This window comes from Cuculus canorus, chromosome 21 (genome assembly GCF_017976375.1).
Source record: "Cuculus canorus isolate bCucCan1 chromosome 21, bCucCan1.pri, whole genome shotgun sequence".
Lineage (NCBI taxonomy): Eukaryota > Metazoa > Chordata > Aves > Cuculiformes > Cuculidae > Cuculus > Cuculus canorus.
In genome coordinates this window covers 9,043,292-9,054,010 of record NC_071421.1, presented here as the reverse complement: position 1 = coordinate 9,054,010, position 10,719 = coordinate 9,043,292, and positions in this window count along the sequence as shown.

The following is a 10,719-nucleotide window of genomic DNA, read 5'->3' as shown; positions in this document are numbered from 1 at the left end:
TCCGTGCAGCTCTCCAGCCACTCTTCCCCCAGTCTGTAGCACTGCATAGGGTTGTTGTGCCCCAAGTGCAGGACCCGGCATTTGGCCTTGTTGAACCTCATTGGTCTCAGCCCAGTGGTCCAGACTGTTCAGATCCCTTTGCAGAGCATCCCACCCTCCAGCAGATCCACACTTCCACCCAGCTTAGTGTCATCTGCAAACTTGCTGAGGGTGCACTCAATGCCTTCATCCAGGTCATTGATAAAGACATTGAACAGGGCTGGACCCAGTATTGAGATATGGCAAAGGGGAAGGTTTGGAATCATGGAATCACAGAATGACCTCTGTTAGAAGGGACACACAAGGACCACCGAGTCCAACTCCTATCCCTGCATAGGACAGCCCCAGAATGTGCCCCTTTTCCTAACATTTGTCACTTTCCATCCCTGTTGCTGAAAGGGTGCTCCGTGCATGAGAGGCTGGGGTGGTTACCCACCATGCTGTGGGTAGAGCTGTGCTGGGGGAGTGCAATTGTGCTGCAGAGGCTTCATCCTGCATCTGCAGTCCAGGAAAGAAGAGCCCCACAAAGAGCCACGGTGGGGTTTGCAGCCAGCTGGGATGGATGCAGGAGGGACCAGATGGGATGTGCGTGGGGAAGCAAGGAACTCTGCTTGTCCTTACTTTCTGTGGGGTGCAGGGACCAGACCAAGGGAAGCCTCTGCAATTTCTGTAGCAGGATAGTGGTTCAGTGTGGCAGTCATAGGCCTGAGAGGAGATCCTTGGAGCATAGGAGGCAGATGTGATCCCAGAGAAGAGCTGTTCTGCTGCCCCGGACATTGCAGAGGTTTAATGAAGTCCATGCCCTGTTGCAATGCAAATGTCTCCTGGCCCAAGCAGCAGCTACAGGATCCTAAGGGCATGGTGTGGAGGACAGGGGTGCTGAGACCTCTCCTCCCCTCTCCTTCCCTCTCCCTTCTCCTGTCCTCCCTTCCCTTCCTCTCCCTTTCCCTCCTGTAAACCAGCCCACAATAGTGACTTCGTCATCTGAACGCATTGGTGCAGGCCCTGCCAGGGGCCAACAGGGCTTTTTTCCTGCTGGCTCCCAGCTCCTCCGAGCCTCCTCCGGCTCCCCCTGACCTCGCAGGTGTCTGAGGGAAGTGGGAGTGCAGAAAGCAAAGATCTCAGGTCTGCAGAATAAGGAGAGAAAAGCAGTGGTCGGACAGTGGGCGACAGGCTGGCACACGCTCTCCAGTCAAACCATGCTCTTCCTAGCCCTGTCCTCCCAAACAGGATGAGCTCCGACATGGGACAAGTGGCAGCTGCCAATGCAGTGCATCATGATAGCTCAAAGCACAGCCCCAGGGCCAGCTTGAGCCAGGAGAACAACACCGGGGGTGATGCCACCCCCAGAAGGAGCATGGCAGGCACAGTGGAATGGGGGCAGGAGTGAGGGTGAGCCCTGGCAGGAAACATTGCTTGGAGCCTCCTGAAATAAATAGCTCACTCGTGTCAGCAGCACCTTCTGTCCTTTGCTTGCAGAGAGTAGACAGCTCCTCTGCAAGCCAGACTGGGGCAAAGCTGACAGCACCAGCTTTGACAACCCCAGGGCGTCCTCCCAGCTCAGACCGTGTGTCTTGGCTTTCCAGGGTGAGGGCACATGTACTAAAAATACCTGATTCCCCCAGTATGAGAGCGGCACTCTGAGCAGCAGTGCCTTGGGTTGGCCAGCAGCTGCTGGAAGCGGAGAGCCTCCTCCTCCCACCCCACCCGAGGGACAGGGCAGTGCCATGGGGACACTGAGATCTTTCAGAGCAGGACTTTGCTGGCCCAAGTGAGGACTGCAGCTGTGTGGGATGGGTGGTAAAGCTGATGTGGTTTACTGGAAAGGGAGTGTGGAGGCACCTGCTTGGGCTGAAACTAAACACAAGTGATGTCAGGCAATGAGTTAATACCATCTTGCCTGGGCTGCCAAACAGCTTCAGATGGGCCTCTGCTATCACCTTATCAACCCATTTATCTGGACAAGGGGGACTGGAAGTGATGTGAGTAAAGCCATCTCCTGGTCATATTTAATCAGGTTTCTGGGTTGGTTGGACCTCTGGCTGTTTCTGAAGGGTGCTGGTCTGTAAGTGTCCATCATTAGGATGTGAACTCTATGCTCACCAGGTAGGTATTGCTTTCCTGTTTCATCACAGCCCAAGTCTGGAACGAGTCCCTTACCTGCGTACAGAAGGTAGTGAGCAAGTCCTTACAGGCTGCCCAGGGAGGTGGTCGAGTCGCCTTCCCTGGAGGTGTTTAAGGAACGGGTGGATGAAGTGCTTAGGGACATGGTTTAGGGAGTGTTAGGAATGGTTGGACTTGATGATCCAATGGGTCCTTTCCAACCTGGTGATTCTGTGATTCTGTGATTCTGTGAATATTCAAAATGAGTTTTTGCAAGCAGGGAGATCAGATGCTTCCCAGAATATTGATACCTGCTGAACTCTGAACTGACGTTAACTTTTAAGAAGACTTCAGCATCTTGAAGCTGTCTGAGTTTCTGCCTTGGAATAACACTCATTTCATTCCTGGTGAGCTCTGAAACATCTGGGCAGACAAACACGCCCGCAGGCGACGTTACTGCATGATCATACACATGCCCAAGTTAGAGAGCTCCCTGATGGACTCAGCAAATCATTTGGGGACTGTGCTGTTCTGTCATCTCTTGGAAGCCTTGCAGAAGTGCTGCCGAGGTTATACATGTGTGCTGCAAAGGTCATGATGCTGTGACTTTGTGCCAAGGTTATTTGAGATACCTCAAGTCAACTGCGCAAACTTGGGCGGAGCTCACCTACAATCTCACCCATTTCATTGTGAGTTTAGATTTCTTTCACCTCTGAAACAGCCTGGTTGCCACAGAGACCAGTAGCAGTCATTTTTGATTATAGAACCATGAATCGAGGAATGGTTTGGGTTGGAAGGGACCTCAAAGCCCACCCAAATCCACCCCTCTGCCACGGGCAGGGACATCTCCCACTGGCTCAGGTCGCTTAGTGCCCCACCCAGTCTGGCCTTGAACACCTCCATGGATGGGGCAACCATGACTCCTCGGGGCAACCTGGGCCAGTGCCTCACCAACTATCAGCCTCACCTTGATGCCTGGGAACGTGATGGATCAGCTAATCCTGGGAACAGTTGCCAAGCATGTGATGGTCAAGAGAATCACCAGGAGTAGTTGTCATGGTTTCATCAAGAAGAAGTCAAGTTGACTAACTTAATAAAGTTCTATGATGAAAAGTCTGGCCTGATATCTAAGGGGACATCAGTGGGCATTGTCTACCTGGGCTCCAGTGAAGTGTTTGATTCTGTCTCCCATAGCGTCCTCATAAACCGTGGTGATGCATGGGCTGGATGAGCAGACAGTGAGGTGTCTTGAAAATTGGCTGAATGGCCAGGCTCATGGGTGAAGATCAGTGGAATGAAGTCTAGTTGGAGGCCAGTAAGCGGTGATGTACCCCAGGGGCTGATGTATTTGATTAAACCTTGATGCATGTCTGATCTCCCAGAAAGACTTTTGTATCCATCTCCTAGGGAGCAGTTGCTAAAAGCTGAAATCTTGTGGGGAAAGCTTTGAGAAGAAGTTTGATCATCCAAACTGGGTGGATTTTCGTAGGACAGCTTGGTGACCCCAGACCTTCACCATAGACTTCTGTCAGTCAGTGGTAAGGAATATATCCCTCTTCAGTGATCTGGCTCATCCCAGGACAGATAAAAGAGGTGACCACTGTGTAAGGGAGCTGAGGGACATACTTAGGTATGGGCTTTTAACTTTTGGACCTATAGGGCTGGGGCAGATGGAAATAGTGAATTTACAGGCAAATACTCATCATTTCCAAGCATGTGATAAATCCGTTCAATGCACAGCTACGAGTAGCTGAAGCTTGCCAGCTGCTTCTGCCCAAGTTATCCATAGAATCGTAGAATAGTTTGGGTTGCAAGGGACCTTAAAGCCCATCCAGTTCCCCTGCCACGTGCAGGAACACCTCCCATTAGATCAGGTTGCTCAGTGCCCCATCCAACCTGGCCTTGAGCACCTCACTAATTGCTATTAGTCAGACTACTGACTGAGTTCACTTGGTCTGTAGCTTAGGGTAGATGGTGGGTGTGTGGAGCAGAGAATCCCCTGTAGAGTGCAGGAAAGAGTTAATTCTAGCTCTTTTGCATTGCATATCACTTGCTAATTTTCAGCTGCCTGCTAAGACTTGATTTTAAGCTGCTCTTCCAGTGTGGGTATCATCTTCTGACAAGCTGAGAAGATGCAGGCAAGCGTAAACAAGGCTGTCCAAGGGGAAGTGGGAAGTGGAGAAACACAGAATATTGTCTACAAACACAGCACAGAGAAATTGAGGACATCCTTCAGGAAAGCAGCCAGGAGCGCGCTGGATATGAAGGGTCTGCCCTGGTTGACCCATCCAACCTGTATGAAGAATCAGTCAGAAAGGCGTCCAGGACTTCAGACTCCACAGGAGCACTGGCCTCTTACGGTAGGCTCAGCTAGGCTACGGACCTTGCTTGTTGCTGTCCTCTGTAGCATCGAGCACCTTCTAAGGGTCATCACACTCCCTGTCTCATCAGTGGGATGCTTTCCTCCAGGTTGTGGTAAGCCCTGATCCAGCTTTTCACAGATGAGTGTCCAGGAAGCCAGGGCTTGGCAATGCAGTGAAAACTCTTTCCCGATGGTGTTTCCCCTGTTTTTCTAGCTCACCAGGGCACACACATAGAGAAAGGACCTACCAAATTGTGGGAGAAGGCCAGGCAGCCTGGCTCATCCCCATGGGGTCCACCATGGACTGGTGACTGGTGGGCACCTGCTGCCTCCTGGCCATTCAGTGCTTGCAGACAATGTCCATCTCCTCAAGCAGAACCCCTGGATCCTCCTCTCACAGGCTCTGTTTTCAACTTAGCTCCACTCTAACCTGATATCAGAGCAAGGTGTGGGTCAATGTATTTTTTTCCACTTCATCAGGGTCCAAATTGAAGCCACTCCAGGACTGCACCTTCTTGTGCTTCCTTCGGTGGCATGCTGAAGGTAACCAGAACATGATGCTGTTGCTCCTGCCCCAGTGAGCACCCTGCACTGGGGTGGGGAGCAGGACCTGGAGAAGACACGTGGGTCTCAAGGGGATGGAGAGACCTCCTCTAGGGTCTTGTGTTGTGGCACCATCAGGGCTGCCCCACGGTCCTGGCCCATTCCTAACAGGAATGTCTCCCCTCAGGACCTCCCATCCCAAAGAAAAGAGGCAGCAAGGGAGGGAGTGGGAAAGGAGAGAGCGGGACTGGAGAAGAGCCCTGAGAGGGGGGTTGGGCAGGTTTTGGGAAGCACTGCATTTGCACAATTCACATGGCCTGAAAGGAGCAGTGAAAGAAGGGGGCAGGGATGGGCAGCAGCTGCCAGTGGAGTGAATGTCCCTGCTCCCTTTCCCTTAGTCTGCCTTTGTCACCTGCCCACAATTGGCCACAATTTATTGCCCCGGGAGCCTGCAATAAGTCACTCAGCCGCCTCAGACTGCCCAGTCCCTCCATTTCCAGAAAACAAGGCTACTCTTTCCCATGGGTAGGCAATAAGGCGACCACTTAGCTTTTGTGTGAGCTCAGGGGGAAGGAGGAGGCTCTTTCCTCACCACCCCAGGCTCTCAGGCCAGGCAAGCCCAGTGGTCCTCACTGGGCAGCAAGCCCTAGTTGAGACCGAGGTCTCTGCATGGGCGAGAAGCAGGTACTTTGGGTATGGTTCATGGTACCCTGCAGGAGAAGGTCCAACCATGCTTCATGCCAAGCAATGTGCAAAGCTCCCTGTGTGCCTCTCTCCACCGGTTTATTCAGTCTGTCTCATGCTTTTGGGCTCAAAGCTGTGGACAAGGGTCTTAGACAAGCATCCCTCTTCCTCTCATACAGAAAGACGTCATCTGGCTGAGCTGTAGCCAAAGACCCATCTGAGGACTGAGGCTCTATGAGGCTTCTGATGCAGAGTGATGTGTGATGAGATGCTGTCAAATTTCAGCCTTGTGTGCAATTGAGCCTCAGTTTCCATATTTTCTGGATGTTCTCTGCCATAGAAAAGCAACAAGAGAGCACAAAGACTGATGAGCCGGTGCCTGGCAGAACCCGTTTAGGACCACAATTTGCACTGGCAAAGGCTGTCCTAGAATAGGTGTCGCAGTCTCAGCAGGTCTCCATGAACTGGGCTTTTCACATACCTTGATCCGTGCAGCTTGGTTGCAGCCCACATCTTGCACTGTATATTCCCCTGGGACACCTCATCCAAGCAGGGCTTGTGGTCCCCTAGATGACAGAGGTAGGATGGTTTGCTCAGGCAGTGGAGACCATGCAGGGGGAGGGTTAGACCTGCTGTCCAGTTGCCCTCCACCCACACTTACACAGTGCTGCAGAGGAAGAGAATGGTAGGACCTTACACCCTGCACAGTTGCTGGGCTCCTGTCTCTGCCTGTTGCTGCTTGGATGGGGGGTGGTGGCTGTCCAGTCTACTCCAGATGCTCTGGGACTTGTAATGTACTCTGTCAGGTTCTGAGGGGGCCAAGCTGTGAGAAACCCTGTCTGCCTGCTTCTCCTATCTCCACACCGAAACGCTGTGCATGGGAATGTTTCTTACTGGGCCCTGAAGGGCCTGAATGGGGTTTTGCTCTGAGCACAGTGAGTTTGACTGTCCAGGCTCCCTTGGTAAGAACTGTCTCATCCTGGCAACAAAAGGTATGGGACGAGAACCAGGTCTCTGTGCACCTTCACATCACCAGATCTGGCATTCCATGACTCTGTCTAGCACCCAAGGAGGTGATGGGCACATCCAAGAGCACATAGGATGATGCCTGGTTCAGCTCAAGGCATGGGTAAGCAGAGCTCCCCAAAACTTTCTCTGTCACAACTCTAACCCAACCCTTCTTCTCAGCAGAGCCTGCTTCTCCGCTACCACTAAATTGCCTCTTGCCTGCAGGAAGGAGAAGTCTCAAATTGTCTCTGTTATCACCACAAACACCATGGCAGCAGGGAAGGATGGGTGGTAGCCCTGACAACGCAAGTAAGCAACTTGTGCTGCGTGATGGGACCAGCAGCCAACTCATCCCACCAGGTAGACCCCGGGGCTATGACTCACAAGGGTGTCACAGCCAGAACAGTCCAAGCTGGTGCGTGGGAAGTGCCCATGGTGCTTAGCAAAGCCTTGCTGATTGACAGGATGAGTGCTCTTCTGCTGATAATATTTATGGCTGTCTCCAGGGAACGTGTCCAAAGCTCTGGTTTTGCTGGCTTGTTATTTCCCTGCCTCTTTCCAGCGGTCACGTTGCAGACACAGACTGTGGTTAGTATCCTGACCAAGGACTTGGAGCTCCTCCTTTCTCCATGAACTGGTCACGAGGTGGGTGCCCTTCAGTTTTCATGAAGATGTGTGTGCCCCATCCCAACCGCCTGATTGTGGCTGTGGTTGTTTCTGGTGGCCATCAACCACTACGGTGACACTTATTTCATCCTATGAAGCAGTGCGCTGAACGGGAAACTGAGAAGACCTCAAGGTGCTCCCTTGAGCCACTGATGCCTCTGTAAAAGCAAGGTGCTGTAGTGGTCAGAGAGGACACCTGGAGCAAGGTGTGAGCACCAGTCTAACAAGGCTGTTAGTGTCCCATTCATGATGATACCAAGCTGAGTGATGTAGCTGCCACACCGGAAGGATGGGATGTCATCCAGGGGGACCTGGACAAGCTGGAGAAGTGGGGCTGTGCAGACATCATGAGATTCAACAAGGCCAAGTGTAAGGTCCTGCACCTGGGTTGGGGCAATCTGTGGTTTCAATATGGGGTGGTGGATGATGCGATTGAGAGCAGCCCTGTGGAGATGGGGTGGTGATTGATGAGAAACTCGACATGAGCCGGCAATGTGCGCTCACAGCCCAGAAGGCCAACCGTGTCCTGGGCTACATCCAAAGCAGCGTGGCTAGCAGGGCGAGGGAAGTGATTCTGCCCCTCTGTTCCTCTCTTGTGAGACTTCATCTGGACTATTGTGTCCAGTTCTGGAATCCTCAACATAAGAAGGATATGGAGCTGTTGGAATGGGTCCAGAGGAGGCCAGAAAAATGATCAGAGGGCTGGAACACCTCCCGTACTCGTTGGGGTTGTTCAGCCTGAAGCAGAGAAGGCTCCAAGGAGACCCTATAGAAACCTTCCGGTACCTGAAGGGGGCCTACAAGAAAGCTGGGGAGGGCCTAGACATAAGGAGGAACTTCTTCACTTTGAGAGTGGTGAGGCTTTGGAACAGGTTGCCAACGGGAAGTTGTGGATGCCCTATCGCTGTAGGTGTTTAAGGCCAGGTTGGATGGGCCTTGGGCAGTCTGATCCAGTGGGAGGTGTCCCTGCCCGTGGAAGGGGGGTTGGAACTGGATGATCTTTAAGGTTCCTTCCAACCCAAACTATTCTATGATTCTATGATTCTCTGATGACCAAGCTTTGCTTCCTTGATGTGGGCATGAACTTCTGCCGATGGCACATGGCTCCTGGAGCACCCTAAGTGTGTAGGGATACGGCTGCTCTCCACTGCACTTGTTCAGGCAGGTCATCTGTATCTCCTGCCCTCCCCTAGCTCCTTAGAACCTGTACCACCTCTTCTCCCATTCCAGGGCCCCTCCTGTTCTCACATCCAACCTGGTCTTTGAGCGCCTGTGGCCCAGGGGAGTTGCAGTCTGGAGCTAAGTGAGATGGAGCAAGGCAAGAGGGGTGACTCATCACTGACAGGTCCCAGCCCTTGTCCTGGCCGTGTCCTAGTTCAGGGAGCTCTTCCTTCTGTGTTGGAGCCATTTTTTTTTCCCAGTGAATCCATGGACAGCTGGGCTGCCCCTCCTGGGGTTTGGTGGCAGCAGTTGGAGGCCGCTTTCCCTCACCCCGCAGAAGGTAGTGGTTAGTGCAGCCCGTGCTGGGAAGTACAAGGTGGTTTTTCAACACCTGCCTCTGACAGGTGGCACAGAGGAGAGCAGCCGTCATATTGTTCTCAAAGTCATTCAATCTGAAGAGCCTGGGCAGAGACAAAGCCTGCCAGACCCACTACACAATGCCTCTGGGTCTCTGCTTACCAGCACTGCATGCCTTGAAATGATCCCAGCTCTCTGCCCAGGACTGGCAGGACCAGAATGGGGTGAGATGCACTGGCCAGGGTGTGAGACCATGCAAGCATCCTTGGTTCCCTATCCTTCCCCCAAATAACCCACCTACATCAGTGCAAAGTAACTCCCTCCATCCCATTCTGCTGGGTGGATGCACATCCTTGCTGGTGCTTGGTCCTCAGTAAGGCTTCAGGACACAGATGGATGGATGCACATTCTTGCTGGTGCTTGGTCCTGGACAAAGCATCCTGGACCCAACTGGCTGGATGCACGTTCTTGCTGGTGCTTGGTCCTGGGCAAGGCACTCAGGACCCAACTGGCTAGAAGCACATCTTTGCTGGTGCTTAGTCCTGAGCAAGGCACCCAGGAGCTATCTGGCTGGATATGCATCCCTGGTAGTAGTTGGTCCTGGGCAGGGCATCCAGAACCCCAGATCCCCATCAGGCAGGCTGAGACAGCGTGTGCAGCCAATTAGGTTTGCCCATCACCGTGGACACTGATGTTTGATTTATTGTCTATTCAGGAGGAGCCCTTAGACTTCCCTTTGGAGCTGGAGACAGATCTGAGCAGCTGTGTTTGGCATGGCAGGGTCTAGAGGTTAGAGCCAGAGACGAGACGGCAGGGTTCCTGGACTCATTACTGTAACGAAGCTCGGGGAATTGGTTGTTGGTTATGAAGCTTTCCATTTAAGGAGGCCAGCCTAGATGATGGTCCCTTCTGGCCTTAAAATATATGAAGCTACAAATAACTCAGCCAATAATTAGAAATTTGAGTCTCATTCCTGTGACTATTACAGGCTTGTTGGACTGGAAGCTACAAAGGCTGCACCAAGCTTTCCTCATGTTTAAAGCGAAGTCATTTCCTGGTAGTGGGTCCCCTGTGCAAACCCCAAGACTGATGTCATCGGTGTGGATATGGGAGCACGTGCAGGTAAGTAACATCACCGTGAACTTATATCACATCCCACATCATCTGGATAATAAAGATAATAAGTTTAAAGAAAAAGGGCAAAGAGCAGATATTGCACATTCGTGTTTCCTCAGTAGTTTGGACTGATTTGGGTGCCCCTATCTCAACGCTGGAAAGCATGGGCAGAACCTCCAAAAAAGCAGAAGTGATGTTTGGTAAGAATACTTGGAGGAGGAAATTCTACATCATCCCAAAGCAATGTTCCCTCTCTTCACCTGCTTGTCAGGACACCTCTCTAGAGGAGCGTAGTGTACTCATCATGCCATAGAGTCACAGAATCACAAAATGATTTGGGTTGTGAGGGACCCCAAAGCCCATCTACTGCCATGGGCAGAGACACCTCCCACTGGCTCAGGCTGCCCAAGGCCCCATCTAACCTGGCCTTGAACACCTCCAGGGATGGGGCATCCACAACTTCCCTTTGACAACTTGTTGCAGTGCCTCCCCACTCTCATGGTGAAGAAATTCCTTCTTATGTCTAAATAATAGCCTAAATCTGCCCCTCTCCAGTTTATACCCGTTGCCCCTAGTCCTGTCACTACAAGCCTTTGTAAACAGTCCATCCCCTGATGGGAGTCAAGTCTACGTGCAGAATAACGTTGTGTTAAGACCATGGGCAGGCCTTGACACTGGGT